This window comes from Ictalurus punctatus, chromosome 9 (assembly GCF_001660625.3).
Source record: "Ictalurus punctatus breed USDA103 chromosome 9, Coco_2.0, whole genome shotgun sequence".
NCBI lineage: Eukaryota > Metazoa > Chordata > Actinopteri > Siluriformes > Ictaluridae > Ictalurus > Ictalurus punctatus.
Window position 1 is genome coordinate 4650469 of NC_030424.2, and position 27355 is coordinate 4677823.

Sequence of the window (27355 nt, forward strand, 5' to 3'; positions counted from 1 at the left end):
CCTGGCAATCCTTGTGCCACCAAATCCAATGTTTTCAATACATAAACTTCAGCCCTGTAAGCGCCCCATTCTCCTGAGCCGGGACCCCCCCAAGCAGCACCCCCCCTTTCAGTCACACGTAAGACACAGTCTTTGTTGTAGTTTGCCAGCCATAGTTCAGGTGCAAAGCATAGGTCCATTCAATGTCAGGCTTGTCCAAAGAACACCCGGATCTCAGGATGTTGTCCTTTAGTGAGCAATCAGTGATCTACTGCAGACCATACTTGATAACGTCCAGGAACATTTGTTGTGCTTTTATGGGGCGGAGGATGACCCCAATCATGTCCTGACGGCCTTGGGAGCGTGCAAGGGAGTCTATGACCACAGAGGAGTACACCGCAGGGGAGCCCACAGCCCCCGAAGGAGACGCTTCCAGGTGTCCTACTAATCTAGGCATGTTAAGGGGAGTCACGGCCTTGAGCTCTCACATGCAGTCACTTGGAAAAAAGCGCTGATCAATAATAATATCATGTGGAATGGAATTACAGTTATAGGTTACAGTTGGGACATCTTATATATATATATATATATATATATATATATATATATATATATATATATATATATATATATATATATATATATATATATCTATATATGTATTCTATATCCATCATACTATAAATAATGGTTACTGGGTGGGTTGGTTGTATCGCAAAACTTATCGCTTTTGTTATCACAGCTTGCTGTAATAATGCTAGACTAAGTGGGCATGTCCTTTCATCCTTTTTCTGAGGATCGAAGATATTGTTTACAGGACAATAGTACTGGAAACTGGAGACAGACAACTGGGAACACACAACTGCAAAACCCATCATTAAATGTTCAATTTATGCATCAGATCTCGGTCTTAAAACGGTGAATATTCATCGTGATTTACTATACCCTGATTTTAATAAAGCAGTAAGCTATTAAAAACAATTCGACACGAGGAGTTCAGTTTTTAACGTGTTAAGACTTCTAATGTTTACAGATCACTCAAGTTCGATATAAACACATCACAAGGCCCTGATTGTGTGGAGTCTGTATTTCTAAACTTAGCAGTTGATATTATTTTATCTCTTTTAACTTATCATTTTAATCTTTCATTGACAACGGGGTTATACCAGAAATTTGGAAATCAGCTTTCTTTTTTATTTATTTTATTTTATTAAATTAAATCAGGGACATCCAACTATATTAGATCATTACAGTCCAATCCTAAAGCCTCCTGTCCCTTGTAGACAGCTTTTTCAGTGAACCGTTCACATGTTATCAGTCTGCAAGAAGTCTAAGGTCATATAAACATATCAGCACAACTGTTGTTTTGAAAGTCTTAAAACAATGTCACGGTACCCTCTGCACTTCCTTGTCTGTTGATTTAGAAGAGGCTCTCAACACAGTGAATCAGGAAATATTGCTGCAGAGATTAAATAATGTTGGTCTATCAAATCATTTAAAAAAAAAATTACTAAAGTAATCTCCACTGCTCTAATCAATCGAATAACACCTCTCTTAAAGGGGTTTTCCACTCTCATGTATAGTTATCCCTGTAAAATAGTTCTAGTCCGTTTACTTTTAAAAGTACAAACCCAATTGACAAAGATACATTCTTATCCCTTCCTGTTTTTCATTTACCAGAAAGATATTGAGAAAGGAAACCAAAATTCCTTTAGTCTGGAAATTTGTGGTGCACACTACCCGAACATATTAACATTCCATCTGTGCTAACGAGTGATAATCCCAATAAGATAGAACTAAAATAGAGTAAATGAGGTTGAGATCTAGATATGCATTTACAGTCCTCTAGCCACTTTTATCCCACTAATTTTCATTCAAAACAACCTAGTGAATTTGGTTCTATGTGTACAGCACTAGTCTTTAGTCTAAATGGTATACATGCATGTACATGCATTTTGTTTCTTATTAACTTATAACTGTACCAAAATACTGTACTCAAAATATCACTCAGATCCTTCATACATGACATTTAAATGTTGCTCACTTTGGAGGAATGTGAATATGTATTTAACTTAGTCTAAAATAAAATTTATCATCTGTGAGCTTTGTTTCAATTTACCACCAAGTTGTTACCTTGGCTGAACGCACAATTGTAAGAAGCATAAGATTCGCCCTATAATTTTATCCATTTCATTTAAACTGTATTTGACCATATTAAGGTAGTGTTAAATCTACTCATATCACAAACCACATTTCCCATCCTTCACTGCGGTCCACAAACATGGCTGGCTGCCATGAACTGCAATTCCCAGATCACACACACCTGCATCTAGTTCTTAGCTCTCAGTTTTTATCAGTTCTCAGCTGCTGTATAACGTATTATCAATTCAATTCACTTCAGAGGTTGTGCAGTATATCCTCCCTTTCTCGAGTTTGTGACCACTGCTTTGTATTATTTAAATATTGTAACTCGTATATTTTGTATGACATATCCATAGCACACCGTATATGTATATATATATACACACACCCATATATTTGCATAACTACTCTATTCTATTCACCAGTCTACGGTTCAGGAAAAAACAAATCACTTCAAATTACACTGTTGTAAAGGGACCGTAATTAAACTACCTCCCAAACTCATATCAGCACAACATGTCGGCAAAAGGAACCATTATGCAAGGCTGTCTAATCCAGATACTCGTACTCCCTGCAAAACCCGAATTCCACATTAAGTAATCATCACCTTATTCTAATGTTACGGACTTAGATATCACATCTGTAACAGGCGTACAACACATTACAAATAATTTAAGATGTGCAGACTACTACTGCCATCTGATCTTACTAATTACTTATCATTGGACATATACACAGCATTTAAAGAGAAAACATGCAGAAATTATTCCGCATTATACAACATGAATACCACACGCCAGAAGAATTCGCACTTACACTGCTTAAGATATTGTATAGACACATACCCGTATAGGAATCACCTACACAAATTAGTTATGGTTACTCCAGCTCTTGTTAGCGAGTCAGTTCATGAAGGTAGACTGCTCTCTAAAACCAAATGTTTAGGCTCAACATTATCTCAACAGGGAGGATGTGACCTAGCCTGATACAGACCACATTGCGATCAGCCAGAGGCTGTTACCTCGGGTCGGTTTTACTTTTCAGGGTTTTTTATTAATATCACTCAAAACGAACAGGTTCACATGTTAATTTTATCATTAGTCAGGCAAAGATGTCTGTGCAGAGGAAACTAAGTGGCACAATGCACACCACATAAACTATTATTAAAGTTCTCTCCGGACTGATAACATCAAGACATGCTGATTGATTTTAATTTTTACAGGAATATATCCACGTATATATATATATATATATATATATATATATATATATATATATATATATATATATATATATATATATATATATATATATATATATATATATATATATATACATTGAATCACTTTGACTTTAATGTAGAGCGTGAGATAACTAAAGGATTGGAAAAAGGGGAAAAAACAGAAATCTCTCGCACGCGCTCTCTCCCTCTCTCGCCCGCTCGGTGGTTTAGATAACCGTCCTCATTCAGTTTACAAACAGGGAATCATACCGACTTCCAATTACAGTTAAAGGCACGCAAGCTATTGACCTGTCACAATCTATATATAGGACTGTACGCAGTCTAGATCATGATCAGTAAATTATACAATGAAGGTGTGTTCTTCCGAACATCACCCTCTGGTCTGAACAGGAACTCTTAGCCCTGTGGTATAAGGCGCCCCCACCCCAGCTACTCTGCTGAACCAGTGTTCTCTCGACTCAATGGTAGGGGAGTGTGTAAAGATCCCTGCGGAGACTGGAGCTCAGGGGGCACGGGGGGAGGTGTGCTTAACTGTACCTCAAGGGCCTGCAGCATATCCAAATCAATAGTGCTCATAGGCATGGGGTCATCAAGGTTATCAGATTGCCAGAGAGTGGCGAGTGTTGATAACAATTCTGCCTCTGGTGGGGTTACTAGCGGGACGGCAGCTACGTCTCCCGCTTCAGCTCGGGGGGAGGTAACAGGGTCAATATCATCGTATGGAGAGGAGAGGAACGAAGAGCCTGTTGAGCTACCGGCATCCGACTGGGCCGGTCTATCTAGCCTTTCCACAGCCCGTCGTTTAGCCTGGGCTCGAGTGCCGTAGGCCGGACCCATAAGTGAGGTATCCGAGTCGCTGTCGGTTAACACCTCCGTCCCCATGGGCTGCCCTGTAGTGGCAGGGCCTGGGGTTGTTGGTCCTCGCCGTCCCGTATCTGCTCCGGCACGGACGCACTGGTTTAAGTGGTACCAGTGATCTCTCTCTTCAACTCTCACAGCCGAGGCGGTTGCAGCGACCACAGTGAAGGGTCCTTCCCGACGTGCCCCGAGGGGGCTATTTCTCTGAAACATACGAATGTGTACTCTATCCCCGGGGGCCACTAAACGTACATCCTCCCGTACCCCGTCCCCACCATGGATTGCTTCTCTAACCTGTGAATATAACTGTCGGTGGATTTGAGTTTAGGTGTGAGTCATCGCATATTTTTGCCAATTTATTAGTTAGGGTGCGGTACCCTGGGTCCATCGTGCTTTGGGACTCAGGAAGATATACACATCCTAGCTTATGATCAACCTTCAAGGCCGATGCAACATACTTAAGGACGTTATTTACGAAGTGGATGCCATTGTCTGAACTCAAAAAATCAGGGATCCCGAATCGAGGTATGACCTCACAACATAAAAATTTAGCGGCGGACTCCACATCTTCCTCAGAAGTAGCAGTCGCCTCCACCCACTGGCTAAAGCGGTCCACTATGACCAGAAGGAAGCGTTTCCCATCTACCTGGAACTCCGCTCCCATGTCTATATGATTCATCATTAGATGCCGAAACGGTCCCGTCGGCGGGGGAATATGTCCTAAGGGGGTGGTGAGGTTCTTTCGCACGTTGTGGTTGATGCACACAGCACATGCGTTCACCATTTGGTCCACCTGTGAGGCCAGCTGAGGGGACCACCATTCCTGACGGATTTTCCGGATCATTTCAGTCTTATTGACATGATCCACGCCATGGGTGTCTTTGATCAAGCGTGGGAGGCGGCTGACTGGGGCTATACACAACCCTTCTACACTGCGCCATATTCCCGCACCGTCTTTTTGAGCCCCCCGTTTTAACCAGGACAAAATTTCACTTACTCCTGCATCGTTTTGTATTTCTTTCACGCGGGCTCCATTGTGTCCCTGTGGATGCTGCAGCCGCCTACTTTCCCCGTCCTGAGTTGGAAACCTCACCCGTGTGGGCCTTGTGGCAGTCATTTCTCAATAATGGCCCCGACAATATACTTTTCTCCCACCTTCAGTTTTCCTGTTCCCGGATCACACAATCTTTTTCCCTTTTTTTTTTTTTGTTTTGTTTTTTTTTCCTTTTTTTTTTGTTTTTTTTCCCCTTGTCCTTCCTCCCTATTTCCACACAGACGCACAGATAAGGACAGACAAGAACACACACATACACCCCTCCGTTCTATCAACAACGCAGGCAAGCTCCCATACACACATTGTATTCCACATTATTACGCTTATTTATGTTACTACATGAAGTTTTCAAAGTATAAAGCACCTACATACCAGCTCCGTATGCATGAAGCTTACAGTCATACAAATTAAATCCAACTTTCTCCAAAAGAATTCTTTTCTCTGAATCTTATCCCACTTATCCAATACTTTAGGTATGGAGCTCATGTTCAGAGCACTAATAAATACATTTTCCCTGTCTCCAAAACTTACACGCTCTCACACCACACTCATATTATACATATTATAAGCACATATATTTTAAGCACACACATTTGTTAGTACATATTCCATTCATACACTGGGCATGCTGTATTGCACGACCCGGACCTGGGCCCAGGATTTATTCCCCTCTCTATCCAGCCCTGGAATCTAATCTATCTATCTTTTATCTAATCTTTTTCCAGCGGTATTAGGGGTCCCCACCAATGCAGCCGCCACTAGTCTGCTAGTCTAGTCTAGTAGCCGGTATCTGGGGTCTGAGGCCTCATTTTCCACCTGCTTTCTATCCCCGCCCTGGAGTATTTCTCTATTTCTCTTCTCTTTTTTCTACCTTTTTTCCCTTCCTCCAGCGGTATTGCAGGACTTTCACTCACACAACACATATGCCATATCCTTACACAGTCTTATGAACCTTATACAATTACAATAAGTACAATCTTCTACAATCCACACTTCTCTTACCTCTTCTCACTCACTCCAGGTTCTTTTGGAGACCCACTTAGTCTTTCTTCCCACCCCGGGGCTTCTCAGTCGTAGCAACAGACCACTAAAACAGAGCTTTGAAATAACAGGCGTCTGCAATGCCTTTTCCTATACGGCCTGTCTGTTGCTTAGAGAGCGAAGTACCACAGGAGAGATTCCAGACATATAGATCTTAGCCCAGTCCCATCTGGGGTGCCAAATGTTGGCTCAAATTTAGCCTATTACCCAAAAACATTTAAAACTCAACTTAGAAGCCAATACTCACATCTACCTCTGAGCCCAGTTGGAGATAGAAAAAATACACCAGCCGTGAGTGAGAAGAAGCAAGGGTCCAGCTTTATTGTTCCATTCCACCACACGAGATCCACACCGATGAGAATTCTCAGAAGTGATCCCAATACCCTGAGCTTAAGCTCCAGTATTTATACTGTATTTACACACTAGATAACCCATATGTTTCCAGAAAAGGCCTATTTCACTTACACATAGAATCAGAACCCAGGCATTTCTAATAACCCAGAAAATAAAAACCCAGCGTTTTGAATTACATAGAGAATCAGAAACCAGGATTCTCATTTACCTAGGTGGTCAGAAACCAGGATTCTCAATTACCTAGGTGGTCAGAAACCAGGATTCTCAATTACCTAGGGAAATAAAATGACGTAGACAAGACGACTAAACAACCGGGAGGGACCTTGGTCTTATCGTTATCTCGAGGGGGGGGGGGGCAGTTTGACCCAGCCACCCTTATAACTGGCTCTCTTCATGGTTCTCTAAAAATTAAGGCTTTCCTTGCGAGACGAGAATCTTCACCATCTGAATCATGAGTAAGTTATATTTTTCTATTTTTCCTGTATTTCTCGTTTATAATTTATTTTCATATTTGCACTATATTTCTTATTTTATATATATTTATACTACTTGAAAAGCGGTTTACTGTACTTCCAACTTCTTAATATCATTACAGTTCTACTGTCCTGCATATCCTACTATTCTGTTTTTTATAGAGTTTCTCTATTACTATAAGATATTATTAAAGTTATTCGTGTGTGTGTATGAGAAAGAGAGAGTGTGTGTGTGTATGTTGTGTCTACTTGCCCGCCCTTGACTGTACGAGCGTGTGTGTGTGTGTATTTTAGCACTCCTCAGCTCGTACACTTCTTTCGACTATTTCGACTAATAACCCATAAAGATCTTTAAAGTGTTTTACCAATTTATCCACCTCTGACTAAAACCGCTTCTGTATGTCTAGGTGCCGGTGCCCGTCGTCAGTCCCCTCTCTCTCCGTTACTGGACCTGGATCTGGACACTCATTACCAGCTTGTGCATCTCACGGCTGATATCATGATGCTACTTAACTATCTTCGCAGCACCCCCCCTAAGAATAGAGACCCGGGGTTCCCCGCTCTTCTTCGGTACAGAATCTGCCCCACGAACGTGCGTGTTGACGCCTCTACACAGTCAGAACCAGAACCCCCCTCTAGCTTCCAATCCGAGGATGATGTTGTCTTCTCTGATCCGGGCCCCGACCATTCGTCCCTCTTCTCACCCACCAGTCCGCCCGACTCTCAGTGGTCCGTTCACTTCACCCACCCTGATTTCCCCATGTCCCCAGGACGCACCCCATTTTCTTCCCCCTCTTACTCTCCTCCAGACTACGCACCCACCCGTCCTGTGAATTACCAATAAAATTACATATTTACTCATACTCAGTCTCCCTCGTGTTTATTTCATGTCATTTTTATCCACAACATTTCCCCCCTCTGAGGCTATGAAGCCTCATACAATACCTTAATTAAGCGGGTATCTGTGGAAAAACTGGTTCTGCCGCACCCCCTGGCCGTCCCACGCTAATTCCTGCGCCCGTCCCCGTAATCCAATGGGTCCCTTACAATAACCACTTCTACGCAACACTGATCCGAATAGAGCTGAGGAGGTTTTTTAGACCTGGTGGGAGACATGTGTAGATGTACCTAGCCATAACTCTTAACCCTTAACTTCTCCTTTTAACTATGTATATATATATCTCATTTCGAATCTAACTACCTTGATTATACTTTGTTTGCCTACATCGATTATAAGTGTGATTAACTGAGTTCCCCTAATCATTCATTACTACTACTACTGCCGTACGTATGAGTGGCCACTACAATAACTAACTACTTGATTGGATCTACACGTCCCTATCTTTCTCAACTAGGCCTGTCAGCCCACAGTTTTGCATTTGTCGGGACCTGCAGATTTTTGCTTCCCCTCAAAAACCAAACCCCAGTCTTTTGCAGTCAGGGGTGGGTGAAAAAACCTCCTACGAGGAAAAATTCCCACCCTGCCAGCACTATGTGCTCGGCAGCACCATTATACTTTTCTCATGCCTGAGTGCGTCATATCACAAACATTTTATAACATTTTATAACAATACTTGACAGTCTGTTGTATGCAATATCTCTCTGTATGCTGGTTGTCTTCAGCTCAAGCACTTTACGTACTGTAGAGAGCCACCCTTTGGGGAGAGGTTAGGCTAGCACGTACACCCAGGGCATGGATCTGCACATCTTCTCATCCTGTCTGCCACTGACTGAGCAGACCCCCCGTTGAAGCTTCGTACCGGACCTTCACGTGTTCCCCACCATCTCGTCATTGGAGGATTGAGGCATTCTCATAGTCAGCATTCTCTCGCGGCTCCGGGTGAACACCTCCGGGTGAACACCTCCGGTGAACACCTCCTCCCCCCGTTGAGGCGGTGACGCCTCACACATAACACTGCACTCAGCTGTGTTCCTGTGAATATATAGCTCCATACATAATAGTTAGTGGTCTTATATATGTTTTTGATTCATCTGCAATTACTCCAGCGGCCGTCCATCATAAGGAACAGACACAGACATGGGTCGACCCGTAAGCATTTCATGCGGTGTTAGATACATATTGCTGTTAGTCTGCATGTGATAGGTCATTAGTGCAAGAGGTAGAGCATCTACCAAAATACGTTTAGTATCAGCACAAATTACATCAAACACAAATCAGGGTATGCCAGACCTATCCAAGGTCAAGGAAAAAATAAATAATTTTGAGCACACTTCAGGTGATCCTCCACCGTTGCCTGCAAGTACAGAGATCATTCCTCTACCTTCCCCCTCGCACACTAACTAAGATCATGGGCAGCTGTAATACATACAGCAAGAAGTGCAGTCAGAATTCAATTAAACTATCTGTTCGATAAGTGGCGTTCCAATTTTTTCATAGAACCTCATTGCATTCAAACAACTCCAAACAGACGACACAATCCATGGGCCTAAACGTCAGTATTTATATTATTTTTTATTTATTTTTTATTTTTTTTTAACAATTCTACCCTTAACCAGGTTGCATTCTTTAGTGATAGACTTCAATTCAGCCAATTGGGCAGAACAGGGTGTTCATAATGTTTGTGAAATTTCGGACCCAAAACTTTTAAGCTCAACGAAATACGAATTTCGGCTGGGCAATCGTGAGTGTTCTCAGTGACTGGCTCCACAGAATTAATTACACCATTACAACACCACAGTTGGTGAGTTAGGCACACTAACAGGTTTAAGAATTTTAGTTCGGGTGGTACATAGATTAACCCCATATCCCTATATCCTGTTCTTTCAAAATAGAAATGACCTGGTGTGATGAACGTAAGATCGATGTGTGAGAGAGCAATTTTCCCAATGATCCACACTAAGAGAGCCTCTCCAGCCTGGCAATCCTTGTGCCACCAAATCCAATGTTTTCAATACATAAACTTCAGCCCTGTAAGCGCCCCATTCTCCTGAGCCGGGACCCCCCCAAGCAGCACCCCCCCTTTCAGTCACACGTAAGACACAGTCTTTGTTGTAGTTTGCCAGCCATAGTTCAGGTGCAAAGCATAGGTCCATTCAATGTCAGGCTTGTCCAAAGAACACCCGGATCTCAGGATGTTGTCCTTTAGTGAGCAATCAGTGATCTACTGCAGACCATACTTGATAACGTCCAGGAACATTTGTTGTGCTTTTATGGGGCGGAGGATGACCCCAATCATGTCCTGACGGCCTTGGGAGCGTGCAAGGGAGTCTATGACCACAGAGGAGTACACCGCAGGGGAGCCCACAGCCCCCGAAGGAGACGCTTCCAGGTGTCCTACTAATCTAGGCATGTTAAGGGGAGTCACGGCCTTGAGCTCTCACATGCAGTCACTTGGAAAAAAGCGCTGATCAATAATAATATCATGTGGAATGGAATTACAGTTATAGGTTACAGTTGGGACATCTTATATATATATATATATATATATATATATATATATATATATATATATATATATATATATATATATATATATATATATGTATTCTATATCCATCATACTATAAATAATGGTTACTGGGTGGGTTGGTTGTATCGCAAAACTTATCGCTTTTGTTATCACAGCTTGCTGTAATAATGCTAGACTAAGTGGGCATGTCCTTTCATCCTTTTTCTGAGGATCGAAGATATTGTTTACAGGACAATAGTACTGGAAACTGGAGACAGACAACTGGGAACACACAACTGCAAAACCCATCATTAAATGTTCAATTTATGCATCAGATCTCGGTCTTAAAACGGTGAATATTCATCGTGATTTACTATACCCTGATTTTAATAAAGCAGTAAGCTATTAAAAACAATTCGACACGAGGAGTTCAGTTTTTAACGTGTTAAGACTTCTAATGTTTACAGATCACTCAAGTTCGATATAAACACATCACAAGGCCCTGATTGTGTGGAGTCTGTATTTCTAAACTTAGCAGTTGATATTATTTTATCTCTTTTAACTTATCATTTTAATCCTTCATTGACAACGGGGTTATACCAGAAATTTGGAAATCAGCTTTCTTTTTTATTTATTTTATTTTATTAAATTAAATCAGGGACATCCAACTATATTAGATCATTACAGTCCAATCCTAAAGCCTCCTGTCCCTTGTAGACAGCTTTTTCAGTGAACCGTTCACATGTTATCAGTCTGCAAGAAGTCTAAGGTCATATAAACATATCAGCACAACTGTTGTTTTGAAAGTCTTAAAACAATGTCACGGTACCCTCTGCACTTCCTTGTCTGTTGATTTAGAAGAGGCTCTCAACACAGTGAATCAGGAAATATTGCTGCAGAGATTAAATAATGTTGGTCTATCAAATCATTTAAAAAAAAAATTACTAAAGTAATCTCCACTGCTCTAATCAATCGAATAACACCTCTCTTAAAGGGGTTTTCCACTCTCATGTATAGTTATCCCTGTAAAATAGTTCTAGTCCGTTTACTTTTAAAAGTACAAACCCAATTGACAAAGATACATTCTTATCCCTTCCTGTTTTTCATTTACCAGAAAGATATTGAGAAAGGAAACCAAAATTCCTTTAGTCTGGAAATTTGTGGTGCACACTACCCGAACATATTAACATTCCATCTGTGCTAACGAGTGATAATCCCAATAAGATAGAACTAAAATAGAGTAAATGAGGTTGAGATCTAGATATGCATTTACAGTCCTCTAGCCACTTTTATCCCACTAATTTTCATTCAAAACAACCTAGTGAATTTGGTTCTATGTGTACAGCACTAGTCTTTAGTCTAAATGGTATACATGCATGTACATGCATTTTGTTTCTTATTAACTTATAACTGTACCAAAATACTGTACTCAAAATATCACTCAGATCCTTCATACATGACATTTAAATGTTGCTCACTTTGGAGGAATGTGAATATGTATTTAACTTAGTCTAAAATAAAATTTATCATCTGTGAGCTTTGTTTCAATTTACCACCAAGTTGTTACCTTGGCTGAACGCACAATTGTAAGAAGCATAAGATTCGCCCTATAATTTTATCCATTTCATTTAAACTGTATTTGACCATATTAAGGTAGTGTTAAATCTACTCATATCACAAACCACATTTCCCATCCTTCACTGCGGTCCACAAACATGGCTGGCTGCCATGAACTGCAATTCCCAGATCACACACACCTGCATCTAGTTCTTAGCTCTCAGTTTTTATCAGTTCTCAGCTGCTGTATAACGTATTATCAATTCAATTCACTTCAGAGGTTGTGCAGTATATCCTCCCTTTCTCGAGTTTGTGACCACTGCTTTGTATTATTTAAATATTGTAACTCGTATATTTTGTATGACATATCCATAGCACACCGTATATGTATATATATATACACACACCCATATATTTGCATAACTACTCTATTCTATTCACCAGTCTACGGTTCAGGAAAAAACAAATCACTTCAAATTACACTGTTGTAAAGGGACCGTAATTAAACTACCTCCCAAACTCATATCAGCACAACATGTCGGCAAAAGGAACCATTATGCAAGGCTGTCTAATCCAGATACTCGTACTCCCTGCAAAACCCGAATTCCACATTAAGTAATCATCACCTTATTCTAATGTTACGGACTTAGATATCACATCTGTAACAGGCGTACAACACATTACAAATAATTTAAGATGTGCAGACTACTACTGCCATCTGATCTTACTAATTACTTATCATTGGACATATACACAGCATTTAAAGAGAAAACATGCAGAAATTATTCCGCATTATACAACATGAATACCACACGCCAGAAGAATTCGCACTTACACTGCTTAAGATATTGTATAGACACATACCCGTATAGGAATCACCTACACAAATTAGTTATGGTTACTCCAGCTCTTGTTAGCGAGTCAGTTCATGAAGGTAGACTGCTCTCTAAAACCAAATGTTTAGGCTCAACATTATCTCAACAGGGAGGATGTGACCTAGCCTGATACAGACCACATTGCGATCAGCCAGAGGCTGTTACCTCGGGTCGGTTTTACTTTTCAGGGTTTTTTATTAATATCACTCAAAACGAACAGGTTCACATGTTAATTTTATCATTAGTCAGGCAAAGATGTCTGTGCAGAGGAAACTAAGTGGCACAATGCACACCACATAAACTATTATTAAAGTTCTCTCCGGACTGATAACATCAAGACATGCTGATTGATTTTAATTTTTACAGGAATATATCCACGTATATATATATATATATATATATACATTGAATCACTTTGACTTTAATGTAGAGCGTGAGATAACTAAAGGATTGGAAAAAGGGGAAAAAACAGAAATCTCTCGCACGCGCTCTCTCCCTCTCTCGCGCGCTCGGTGGTTTAGATAACCGTCCTCATTCAGTTTACAAACAGGGAATCATACCGACTTCCAATTACAGTTAAAGGCACGCAAGCTATTGACCTGTCACAATCTATATATAGGACTGTACGCAGTCTAGATCATGATCAGTAAATTATACAATGAAGGTGTGTTCTTCCGAACATCACCCTCTGGTCTGAACAGGAACTCTTAGCCCTGTGGTATAAGGCGCCCCCACCCCAGCTACTCTGCTGAACCAGTGTTCTCTCGACTCAATGGTAGGGGAGTGTGTAAAGATCCCTGCGGAGACTGGAGCTCAGGGGGCACGGGGGGAGGTGTGCTTAACTGTACCTCAAGGGCCTGCAGCATATCCAAATCAATAGTGCTCATAGGCATGGGGTCATCAAGGTTATCAGATTGCCAGAGAGTGGCGAGTGTTGATAACAATTCTGCCTCTGGTGGGGTTACTAGCGGGACGGCAGCTACGTCTCCCGCTTCAGCTCGGGGGGAGGTAACAGGGTCAATATCATCGTATGGAGAGGAGAGGAACGAAGAGCCTGTTGAGCTACCAGCATCCGACTGGGCCGGTCTATCTAGCCTTTCCACAGCCCGTCGTTTAGCCTGGGCTCGAGTGCCGTAGGCCGGACCCATAAGTGAGGTATCCGAGTCGCTGTCGGTTAACACCTCCGTCCCCATGGGCTGCCCTGTAGTGGCAGGGCCTGGGGTTGTTGGTCCTCGCCGTCCCGTATCTGCTCCGGCACGGACGCACTGGTTTAAGTGGTACCAGTGATCTCTCTCTTCAACTCTCACAGCCGAGGCGGTTGCAGCGACCACAGTGAAGGGTCCTTCCCGACGTGCCCCGAGGGGGCTATTTCTCTGAAACATACGAATGTGTACTCTATCCCCGGGGGCCACTAAACGTACATCCTCCCGTACCCCGTCCCCACCATGGATTGCTTCTCTAACCTGTGAATATAACTGTCGGTGGATTTGAGTTTAGGTGTGAGTCATCGCATATTTTTGCCAATTTATTAGTTAGGGTGCGGTACCCTGGGTCCATCGTGCTTTGGGACTCAGGAAGATATACACATCCTAGCTTATGATCAACCTTCAAGGCCGATGCAACATACTTAAGGACGTTATTTACGAAGTGGATGCCATTGTCTGAACTCAAAAAATCAGGGATCCCGAATCGAGGTATGACCTCACAACATAAAAATTTAGCGGCGGACTCCACATCTTCCTCAGAAGTAGCAGTCGCCTCCACCCACTGGCTAAAGCGGTCCACTATGACCAGAAGGAAGCGTTTCCCATCTACCTGGAACTCCGCTCCCATGTCTATATGATTCATCATTAGATGCCGAAACGGTCCCGTCGGCGGGGGAATATGTCCTAAGGGGGTGGTGAGGTTCTTTCGCACGTTGTGGTTGATGCACACAGCACATGCGTTCACCATTTGGTCCACCTGTGAGGCCAGCTGAGGGGACCACCATTCCTGACGGATTTTCCGGATCATTTCAGTCTTATTGACATGATCCACGCCATGGGTGTCTTTGATCAAGCGTGGGAGGCGGCTGACTGGGGCTATACACAACCCTTCTACACTGCGCCATATTCCCGCACCGTCTTTTTGAGCCCCCCGTTTTAACCAGGACAAAATTTCACTTACTCCTGCATCGTTTTGTATTTCTTTCACGCGGGCTCCATTGTGTCCCTGTGGATGCTGCAGCCGCCTACTTTCCCCGTCCTGAGTTGGAAACCTCACCCGTGTGGGCCTTGTGGCAGTCATTTCTCAATAATGGCCCCGACAATATACTTTTCTCCCACCTTCAGTTTTCCTGTTCCCGGATCACACAATCTTTTTCCCTTTTTTTTTTTTTGTTTTGTTTTTTTTTCCTTTTTTTTTTGTTTTTTTTCCCCTTGTCCTTCCTCCCTATTTCCACACAGACGCACAGATAAGGACAGACAAGAACACACACATACACCCCTCCGTTCTATCAACAACGCAGGCAAGCTCCCATACACACATTGTATTCCACATTATTACGCTTATTTATGTTACTACATGAAGTTTTCAAAGTATAAAGCACCTACATACCAGCTCCGTATGCATGAAGCTTACAGTCATACAAATTAAATCCAACTTTCTCCAAAAGAATTCTTTTCTCTGAATCTTATCCCACTTATCCAATACTTTAGGTATGGAGCTCATGTTCAGAGCACTAATAAATACATTTTCCCTGTCTCCAAAACTTACACGCTCTCACACCACACTCATATTATACATATTATAAGCACATATATTTTAAGCACACACATTTGTTAGTACATATTCCATTCATACACTGGGCATGCTGTATTGCACGACCCGGACCTGGGCCCAGGATTTATTCCCCTCTCTATCCAGCCCTGGAATCTAATCTATCTATCTTTTATCTAATCTTTTTCCAGCGGTATTAGGGGTCCCCACCAATGCAGCCGCCACTAGTCTGCTAGTCTAGTCTAGTAGCCGGTATCTGGGGTCTGAGGCCTCATTTTCCACCTGCTTTCTATCCCCGCCCTGGAGTATTTCTCTATTTCTCTTCTCTTTTTTCTACCTTTTTTCCCTTCCTCCAGCGGTATTGCAGGACTTTCACTCACACAACACATATGCCATATCCTTACACAGTCTTATGAACCTTATACAATTACAATAAGTACAATCTTCTACAATCCACACTTCTCTTACCTCTTCTCACTCACTCCAGGTTCTTTTGGAGACCCACTTAGTCTTTCTTCCCACCCCGGGGCTTCTCAGTCGTAGCAACAGACCACTAAAACAGAGCTTTGAAATAACAGGCGTCTGCAATGCCTTTTCCTATACGGCCTGTCTGTTGCTTAGAGAGCGAAGTACCACAGGAGAGATTCCAGACATATAGATCTTAGCCCAGTCCCATCTGGGGTGCCAAATGTTGGCTCAAATTTAGCCTATTACCCAAAAACATTTAAAACTCAACTTAGAAGCCAATACTCACATCTACCTCTGAGCCCAGTTGGAGATAGAAAAAATACACCAGCCGTGAGTGAGAAGAAGCAAGGGTCCAGCTTTATTGTTCCATTCCACCACACGAGATCCACACCGATGAGAATTCTCAGAAGTGATCCCAATACCCTGAGCTTAAGCTCCAGTATTTATACTGTATTTACACACTAGATAACCCATATGTTTCCAGAAAAGGCCTATTTCACTTACACATAGAATCAGAACCCAGGCATTTCTAATAACCCAGAAAATAAAAACCCAGCGTTTTGAATTACATAGAGAATCAGAAACCAGGATTCTCATTTACCTAGGTGGTCAGAAACCAGGATTCTCAATTACCTAGGTGGTCAGAAACCAGGATTCTCAATTACCTAGGGAAATAAAATGACGTAGACAAGATGACTAAACAACCGGGAGGGACCTTGGTCTTATCGTTATCTCGAGGGGGGGGGGCAGTTTGACCCAGCCACCCTTATAACTGGCTCTCTTCATGGTTCTCTAAAAATTAAGGCTTTCCTTGCGAGACGAGAATCTTCACCATCTGAATCATGAGTAAGTTATATTTTTCTATTTTTCCTGTATTTCTCGTTTATAATTTATTTTCATATTTGCACTATATTTCTTATTTTATATATATTTATACTACTTGAAAAGCGGTTTACTGTACTTCCAACTTCTTAATATCATTACAGTTCTACTGTCCTGCATATCCTACTATTCTGTTTTTTATAGAGTTTCTCTATTACTATAAGATATTATTAAAGTTATTCGTGTGTGTGTATGAGAAAGAGAGAGTGTGTGTGTGTATGTTGTGTCTACTTGCCCGCCCTTGACTGTACGAGCGTGTGTGTGTGTGTATTTTAGCACTCCTCAGCTCGTACACTTCTTTTGACTATTTCGACTAATAACCCATAAAGATCTTTAAAGTGTTTTACCAATTTATCCACCTCTGACTAAAACCGCTTCTGTATGTCTAGGTGCCGGTGCCCGTCGTCAGTCCCCTCTCTCTCCGTTACTGGACCTGGATCTGGATCTGGACACTCATTACCAGCTTGTGCATCTCACGGCTGATATCATGATGCTACTTAACTATCTTCGCAGCACCCCCCCTAAGAATAGAGACCCGGGGTTCCCCCCTCTTCTTCGGTACAGAATCTGCCCCACGAACGTGCGTGTTGACGCCTCTACACAGTCAGAACCAGAACCCCCCTCTAGCTTCCAATCCGAGGATGATGTTGTCTTCTCTGATCCGGGCCCCGACCATTCGTCCCTCTTCTCACCCACCAGTCCGCCCGACTCTCAGTGGTCCGTTCACTTCACCCACCCTGATTTCCCCATGTCCCCAGGACGCACCCCATTTTCTTCCCCCTCTTACTCTCCTCCAGACTACGCACCCACCCGTCCTGTGAATTACCAATAAAATTACATATTTACTCATACTCAGTCTCCCTCGTGTTTATTTCATGTCATTTTTATGCACAACACAAGGCAACCTGTCCTAGGTAAATGCAAATTCCCACCTAACTTCTAACAAAATCTTGCAATCTGATTTTGACCTTTATTGGAAACATGCAGGCCATGGTGTTGTGTGAGAAAATGAACCTCAGGCACATCAACCTCCCGTAGCCTGATGAGTTTTTTTTTTATTTCTTTCTTTTTGACAGAAAGCCATATGCTGGATGTAGTGAAAACCAGCCTCATTTCACTTTGCACAGGTTTGATCCAGGGACGTTGAGACCAACCTCACCCTTGAAAAGCGTGGTACAGTGAGAAATGTTGATTGCGTGTGCTATACTCATAGCAAGGCAACCTATACTAGGTAAATGCAAATTCCCACATAACTTCTAACAAAATCTTGCAATCTGATTTTGACCTTTATTGGAAACATGCAGGCCGTTGTGTTGTGTGAGAAAATGAACCTCAGGCACATCAACCTCCTGTAGCCTGATAAGTTTTTTTTTTTTTTTTTTTTTTTTTTGTGACAGAAAACCATATGCTGGATGTAGTGAAAACCAGCCTCATTTCACTTTGCACAGGTTTTATCCAGGGACGTTGAGACCAACCTCACCCCTGAAAAGCGTGGTACAGTGAGAAATGTTGATTGCGTATGCTTTACTCATAGCAAGGCAACCTGTACTAGGTAAATGCAAATTCCCACCTAACTTCTAACAAAATCTTGCAATCTGATTTTGACCTTTATTGGAAACATGCAGGCCGTTGTGTTGTGTGAGAAAATGAACCTCAGGCACATCAACCTCCCGTAGCCTGATCAGTTTTTTTTTTTTTTTTTTTTGTGACAGAAAACCATATGCTGGATGAAGAGGCACACCTTTTGCCTGCTGTAGTGAAAACCAGCCTCATTTCACTTTGCACAGGTTTGATCCAGGGACGTTGAGACCAACCTCATCCCTGAAAAGCGTAGTACAGTGAGAAATGTTGATTGCGTGTGCTATATTCATAGCAAGGCAACCTGTCCTAGGTAAATGCAAATTCCCACCTAACTTCTAACAAAATCTTGCAATCTGATTTTGACCTTTATTAGAAACATGCAGGCCGTTGTGTTGTGTGAGAAAATGAACCTCAGGCACATCAACCTCCCGTAGCCTGATAAGTTATTTATTTATTTTTGACAGAAAACCATATGCTGGATGTAGTGAAAACCAGCCTCATTTCACTTTGCACAGGTTTGATCCAGGGACATTGAGACCAACCTCACCCCTGAAAAGGGGCTACTACAGCCAGATTCAGAGCGGCAGCTTTACTACTCTATTAGAGTTAGCGATCAGACGGGGCCAGGATGTTGGACGGGGTAAGAGAGAGCTAAAGCAAATCCTCCAGGTGTTGATTCTGGAATCTTATGATTCATCCATTGCACCACTGGCCCACAGAAAGCTTGTGGAAATGAGAACCTAACTACTTATGCTGTCATTTCTACTAAGTCAAGCGTTCAGCTGGAGAAGCTAAACTAAGTTCAACTTGGGCCATACACTAAAGCACCGTTCCCATACCGGGAGTGGAACCCGGGCGCCTGGGTGAAAACCAAGAATCCTGACCGCTAGACCATATGGGACATCCGCGCCTGCTCAGGAAAATGAGAAAATGCAGCGCGGTCAATCGCGTCCCAACCGGGGTTTCCGGGGCCACGTAGTACTAACCACTACGTTCTGATCGTCACAGACCTGTTATACTGCCAGAAAATCAGCTGCTGGACCACGAGCGGGAGGCACCGGCACACTGTCGGCCTGCCTCGTTTTGCTTTCCACATGGCAAACTTGGAAGCCAGCTATAGTAAGCCAGCGTGCTGACTTGAGTAGGATCATGACTCGCAGCATTCCAGAGATTATGAGTGGTCTGCCGGAAACTCAGCTGCCAGAGTGGGTTGCAAAGGCACACCTTTGGAGTGAGGTAAAAGGGAACTGAGCCAACCAGGAGTTGAACCTAGAATCTTCTGATCCGTATTCAGACGCGTTATCCATTGCGCCACTGGCCCATGGAGCTGTCGTCCGATCTACTTGTGCTTTTCGAGTGGAAAAGACATGCTCAACCTTAGGATTCAGGGGTGAGGTAGAAAACTCCATGCCGTGACCCGGATTCGAACCAGGGTTGCTGCGACCACAACGCAGAGTACTAACCACTATACGATCACGGCACTCCACACTTCTGGAATGAGGAGGGGTGCCACTCGGCCAGAAAATCAACTGCTAGATGCGGCGTGGGACATTCTGGCACTTCTTTGGCCTGGTACAGTGAGAAATGTTGATTGCGTGTGCTATACTCATAGCAAGGCAACCTGTACTAAGTAAATGCAAATTCCCACCTTACTTCTAACAAAATCTTGCAATCTGATTTTGACCTTTATTGGAAACATGCAGGCCGTTGTGTTGTGTGAGAAAATGAACCTCAGGCACATCAACCTCCCGTAGCCTGATCAGTTTTTTTGTTTTTTTGTTTTTTTTGTGACAGAAAACCATATGCTGGATGAAGAGGCACACCTTTTACCTGCTGTAGTGAAAACCAGCCTCATTTCACAGGTTTGATCCAGGGACTTTGAGACCAACCTCACCCCTGAAAAGCGTGGTACAGTGAGAAATGTTGATTGCGTGTGCTAAATGTTGATTGCGTGTGCTATACTCATAGCAAGGCAACCTGTACTAAGTAAATGCAAATTCCCACCTTACTTCTAACAAAATCTTGCAATCTGATTTGGACCTTTATTGGAAACATGCAGGCCGTTGTGTAGTGTGAGAAAATGAACCTCAGGGACATCAACCTCCATTAGCCTGATTAGTTTTTTTTTTTTGACAGAAAACCATGTGCCTGCTGTAGTGAAAACTAGCCTCATTTCACTTTGCACAGGTTTGATCCAGGGATGTTGAGACCAACCTCACCCCTGAATATGGGCTATTACAGCCAGATTCAGAGAGGCAGCTTTACTAGTTTATTAGAGTTAGCCATCAGACGGGACCATTATGATGGACTGGGTAAGAGAGAGCTAAAGCAAATCCTCCGTGTGTTGATTCTGGAATCTTCTGATTCATCCATTGCACCACTGGCCCACAGAAAGCTTGTGGAAATGAGAACCTAACTACTCTTGCTTTCATTTCTACTAAGTCAAGCGTTCAGCTGGAGAAGCTAAACTAACTTCAACTTGGGCCATACACTAAAGCACTGTTCCCATACCGGGAGTCGAACCCGGGCCGCCTGGGTGAAAACCAAGAATCCTGACCGCTAGACCATATGGGACATCCGCGCCTGCTCAGGAAAATGAGAAAATGCAGCGCTGTCAATTGCGTCCCAACCGGGATTTCCGGGGCCACGTAATACTAACCACTACGTTATGATCGTCACAGACCTGTTACACTGCCAGAAAATCAGCTGCTGGACCACGAGCGGGAGGCGCCGGCACACTTTCGGCCTGCCTCGTTTTGCTTTCCACATGGCAAACTTGGAAGCCAGCTATAGTAAGCCAGCGTGCTGACTTGAGTAGGATCATGACTCGCAGCATTCCAGAGATTATGAGTGGTCTGCCGGAAACTCAGCTGCCAAAGTGGGTTGCAAAGGCACACCTTTGGAGTGAGGTAAAAGGGAACTGAGCCAACCAGGAGTTGAACCTAGAATCTTCTGATCCGTAGTCAGACGCGTTATCCATTGCGCCACTGGCCCATGGAGCCATTGTTCGATCTACTTGTGCTTTTCCAGCGGAAAAGGGCTAGAGGTCACAAAGACATGCTCAACCTTAGGATTCAGGGGTGAGGTAGAAAACTCCATGCCGCGACCCGGATTCGAACCGGGGTTACTGCAATCACAACTCAGAGTACTAATCACTACACGATCACGGCACTCCGCACTTCTGAACAGAGGAGGGGTGCCACTCGGCCAGAAAATCAACTGCTAGATGCGGCGTGGGACATTCTGGCACTTCTTTGGCCTGGTACAGTGAGAAATGTAGATTGCGTGTGCTATACTCATAGCAAGGCAACCTGTACTAGGTAAATGCAAATTCCCACCTAACTTCTAACAAAATCTTGCAATCTGATTTTGACCTTTATTGGAAACATGCAGGCCGTTGTGTTGTGTGAGAAAATGAACCTCAGGCACATCAACCTCCCGTAGCCTGATAAGTTTATTTATTTATTTATTTATTTTTGACAGAAAACCATATGCTGGATGTAGCGAAAACCAGCCTCATTTCACTTTGCACAGGGACGTTGAGACCAACCTCACCCCTGAAAATCGTGGTACAGTGAGAAATGTTCATTGCGTGTGCTATACTCATAGCTAGGCAACCTGTACTAGGTAAATGCAAATTCCCACCTAACTTCTAACAAAATCTTGCAATCTGATTTTGACCATTATTGGAAACATGCAGGCCGTTGTGTTGTGTGAGAAAATGAACCTCAGGCACATCAACCTCCCGTAGCCTGATAAATTTTTATTTTTTTTTTGACTGAAAACCATATGCCTGCTGTAGTGAAAACTAGCCTCATTTCACTTTGCACAGGTTTTATCCAGGGACGTTGAGACCAACCTCACCCCTGAGAAGGGGCTACTACAGCCAGACTCAGAGCGGCAGCTTTACTAGTTTATTAGAGTTAGCGATCAGACGGGGCCAGGATGTTGCTTTGTTGCTAGGTAAATGCAAATTCCCACCTAACTTCTAACAAAATCTTGCAATCTGATTTTGACCTTTATTGGAAACATGCAGGCCGTGGTGTTGTGTGAGAAAATGAACCTCAGGCACATCAACCTCCCGTAGCCTGATAAGTTTTTTTATTTATTTATTTATTTTTGACAGAAAACCATATGCTGGATGTAGTGAAAACCAGCCTCATTTCACTTTGCACAGGTTTTATCCAGGGACGTTGAGACCAACCTCACCCCTGAAAAGCGTGGTACAGTGAGAAATGTTGATTGCGTATGCTATACTCATAGCAAGGCAACCTGTACTAGGTAAATGCAAATTCCCACCTAACTACCTAACAAAATCTTGCAATCTGATTTTGACCTTTATTGGAAACATGCAGGCCGTTGTGTTGTGTGAGAAAATGAACCTCAGGCACATCAACCTCCCGTAGCCTGATCAGTTTTTTTTTTTTTTTTTTTTTGTGACAGAAAACCATATGCTGGATGAAGAGGCACACCTTTTGCCTGCTGTAGTGAAAACCAGCCTCATTTCACAGGTTTGATCCAGGGACGTTGAGACCAACCTCATCCCTGAAAAGCGTAGTACAGTGAGAAATGTTGATTGCGTGTGCTATACTCATAGCAAGGCAACCTGTACTAGGTAAATGCAAATTCCCACCTAACTTCTAACAAAATCTTGCAATCTGATTTTGACCTTTATTGGAAACATGCAGGCCATGGTGTTGTGTGAGAAAATGAACCTCAGGCACATCAACCTCCCGTAGCCTGATAAGTTATTTATTTATTTATTTATTTTTGACAGAAAACCATATGCTGGATGTAGTGAAAACCAGCCTCATTTCACTTTGCACAGGTTTTATCCAGGGACGTTGAGACCAACCTCACCCCTGAAAAGCGTGGTACAGTGAGAAATGTTGATTGCGAGTGCTATACTCATAGCTAGGCAACCTGTACTAGGTAAATCCAAATTCCCACCTAACTTCTAACAAAATCTTGCAATCTGATTTTGACCTTTATTGGAAACATGCAGGCCGTTGTGTTGTGTGAGAAAATGAACCTCAGGCACATCAACCTCCTGTAGCCTGATAATTTTTTTTTTTTTTTTGACTGAAAACCATATGCCTGCTGTAGTGAAAACTAGCCTCATTTCACTTTGCACAGGTTTTATCCAGGGACGTTGAGACCAACCTCACCCCTGAGAAGGGGCTACTACAGCCAGACTCAGAGCGGCAGCTTTACTAGTTTATTAGAGTTAGCGATCAGACGGGGCCAGGATGTTGCTTTGTTGCTAGGTAAATGCAAATTCCCACCTAACTTCTAACAAAATCTTGCAATCTGATTTTGACCTTTATTGGAAACATGCAGGCCGTGGTGTTGTGTGAGAAAATGAACCTCAGGCACATCAACCTCCCGTAGCCTGATAAGTTTTTTTATTTATTTATTTATTTTTGACAGAAAACCATATGCTGGATGTAGTGAAAACCAGCCTCATTTCACTTTGCACAGGTTTTATCCAGGGACGTTGAGACCAACCTCACCCCTGAAAAGCGTGGTACAGTGAGAAATGTTGATTGCGTATGCTATACTCATAGCAAGGCAACCTGTACTAGGTAAATGCAAATTCCCACCTAACTACCTAACAAAATCTTGCAATCTGATTTTGACCTTTATTGGAAACATGCAGGCCGTTGTGTTGTGTGAGAAAATGAACCTCAGGCACATCAACCTCCCGTAGCCTGATCAGTTTTTTTTTTGTTTTTTTTTGTGACAGAAAACCATATGCTGGATGAAGAGGCACACCTTTTGCCTGCTGTAGTGAAAACCAGCCTCATTTCACAGGTTTGATCCAGGGACGTTGAGACCAACCTCATCCCTGAAAAGCGTAGTACAGTGAGAAATGTTGATTGCGTGTGCTATACTCATAGCAAGGCAACCTCTACTAGGTAAATGCAAATTCCCACCTAACTTCTAACAAAATCTTGCAATCTGATTTTGACCTTTATTGGAAACATGCAGGCCATGGTGTTGTGTGAGAAAATGAACCTCAGGCACATCAACCTCCCGTAGCCTGATAAGTTATTTATTTATTTATTTATTTTTGACAGAAAACCATATGCTGGATGTAGTGAAAACCAGCCTCATTTCACTTTGCACAGGTTTTATCCAGGGACGTTGAGACCAACCTCACCCCTGAAAAGCGTGGTACAGTGAGAAATGTTGATTGCGAGTGCTATACTCATAGCTAGGCAACCTGTACTAGGTAAATGCAAATTCCCACCTAACTTCTAACAAAATCTTGCAATCTGATTTTGACCTTTATTGGAAACATGCAGGCCGTTGTGTTGTGTGAGAAAATGAACCTCAGGCACATCAACCTCCTGTAGCCTGATAATTTTTTTTTTTTTTTTGACTGAAAACCATATGCCTGCTGTAGTGAAAACTAGCCTCATTTCACTTTGCACAGGTTTTATCCAGGGACGTTGAGACCAACCTCACCCCTGAGAAGGGGCTACTACAGCCAGACTCAGAGCGGCAGCTTTACTAGTTTATTAGAGTTAGCGATCAGACGGAGCCAGGATGTTGCTTTGTTGCTAGGTAAATGCAAATTCCCACCTAACTTCTAACAAAATCTTGCAATCTGATTTTGACCTTTATTGGAAACATGCAGGCCGTGGTGTTGTGTGAGAAAATGAACCTCAGGCACATCAACCTCCCGTAGCCTGATAAGTTTATTTATTTATTTTTGACAGAAAACCATATGCTGGATGTAGTGAAAACCAGCCTCATTTCACTTTGCACAGGGACGTTGAGACCAACCTCACCCCTGAAAAGCGTCGTACAGTGAGAAATGTTCATTGCGTATGCTATACTCATAGCAAGGCAACCTGTACTAGGTAAATGCAAATTCACACCTAACTTCTAACAAAATCTTGCAATCTGATTTTGACCTTTATTGGAAACATGCAGGCCGTTGTGTTGTGTGAGAAAATGAACCTCAGGCACATCAACCTCCTGTAGCCTGATAAAATTTTTTTTTTTTTTTGACTGAAAACCATATGCCTGCTGTAGTGAAAACCAGCCTCATTTCACTTTGCACAGGTTTGATCCAGGGACGTTGAGACCAACCTCACCCCTGAAAAGGGGCTACTACAGCCAGATTCAGAGCGGCAGCTTTACTAGTTTATTAGAGTTAGCGATCAGACCGCGCCAGGATGTTGGACGGGGTAAGAGAGAGCTAAAGCAAATCCTCCAGGTGTTGATTCTGGAATCTTATGATTCATCCATTGCACCACTGGCCCACAGAAAGCTTGTGGAAATGAGAACCTAACTACTTATGCTGTCATTTCTACTAAGTCAAGCGTTCAGCTGGAGAAGCTAAACTAAGTTCAACTTGGGCCATACACTAAAGCACCGTTCCCATACCAGGAGTCAAACCCGGGCCGCCTGGGTGAAAACCAAGAATCCTGACCGCTAGACCATATGGAACATCCGCGACTGCTCGGGAAAATGAGAAAATGCAGCGCTGTCAATCGCGTCCCAACCGGGGTTTCCGGGGCCACGTAGTACTAACCACTACGTTATGATCGTCACAGACCTTTTACACTGCCAGAAAATCAGCTGCTGGACCACGAGCGGGAGGCGCCGGCACACTTTCGGATTGCCTCGTTTTGCTTTCCACATGGCAAACTTGGAAGCCAGCTATAGTAAGCCAGCGTGCTGACTTGAGTAGGATCATGACTCGCAGCATTCCAGAGATTATGAGTGGTCTGCCGGAAACTCAGCTGCCAGAGTGGGTTGCAAAGGCACACCTTTGGAGTGAGGTAAAAGGGAACTGAGCCAACCAGGAGTTGAACCTAGAATCTTCTGATCCGTAGTCAGACGCGTTGTCCATTGCGCCACTGGCCCATGGAGCCATTGTTCGATCTACTTGTGCTTTTCCAGCGGAAAAGGGCTAGAGGTCACAAAGACATGCCCAACCTTAGGATTCAGGGGTGAGGTAGAAAACTCCATGCCGTGACCCAGATTCCAACCGGGGTTACTGCGACCACAACGCAGAGTACTAACCACTATACGATCATGGCACTCCGCACTTCTGGATAGAGGAGGGGTGCCACTCGGCCAGAAAATCAACTGCTAGATGTGGCGTGGGACATTCTGGCACTTCTTTGGCCTTTTACAGTGAGAAATGTTGATTGCGTGTGCTATACTCATAGCAAGGCAACCTGTACTAGGTAAATGCAAATTCCCACCTAACTTCTAACAAAATCTTGCAATCTGATTTTGACCTTTATTGGAAACATGCAGGCCATGGTGTTGTGTGAGAAAATGAACCTCAGGCAAATCAACCTCCCGTAGTCTGATAAGTTTTTTATTCATTTATTTATTTATTTTTGACAGAAAACCATATGCTGGATGTAGTGAAAACCAGCCTCATTTCACTTTGCACAGGTTTTATCCAGGGACGTTGAGACCAACCTCACCTCTGAAAAGCGTGGTACAGTGAGAAATGTTGATTGCGTATGCTTTACTCATAGCAAGGCAACTTGTACTAGGTAAATGCAAATTCCCACCTAACTTCTAACAAAATCTTGCAATCTGATTTTGACCTTTATTGGAAACATGCAGGCCGTTGTGTTGTGTGAGAAAATGAACCTCAGGCAGATCAACCTCCCGTAGCCTGATGAGTTTTTTTTTTTTTTTTGGTG

General features: G+C 43.0%; 5 non-coding genes across 5 annotated transcripts; all 5 read right to left on the minus strand.

The window, feature by feature from the left end:
• Window positions 1-19504: 19504 nt before the first annotated feature.
• Window positions 19505-19575, minus strand: trnae-uuc (transfer RNA glutamic acid (anticodon UUC)). The gene has a single exon. It is a non-coding gene; the product is annotated as a tRNA-Glu (tRNA).
• Window positions 19576-20082: 507 nt separating this feature from the next.
• trnah-gug (transfer RNA histidin (anticodon GUG)) lies at window positions 20083-20154 on the minus strand. The gene has a single exon. It is a non-coding gene; the product is annotated as a tRNA-His (tRNA).
• Window positions 20155-21176: 1022 nt separating this feature from the next.
• Window positions 21177-21248, minus strand: trnae-uuc (transfer RNA glutamic acid (anticodon UUC)). The gene has a single exon. It is a non-coding gene; the product is annotated as a tRNA-Glu (tRNA).
• A 347-nt stretch (window positions 21249-21595) lies between these two features.
• On the minus strand, window positions 21596-21668 carry trnar-acg (transfer RNA arginine (anticodon ACG)). Its single transcript has one exon. It is a non-coding gene; the product is annotated as a tRNA-Arg (tRNA).
• A 4814-nt stretch (window positions 21669-26482) lies between these two features.
• On the minus strand, window positions 26483-26555 carry trnar-acg (transfer RNA arginine (anticodon ACG)). Its single transcript has one exon. It is a non-coding gene; the product is annotated as a tRNA-Arg (tRNA).
• Between the last annotated feature and the right edge of the window lie 800 nt (window positions 26556-27355).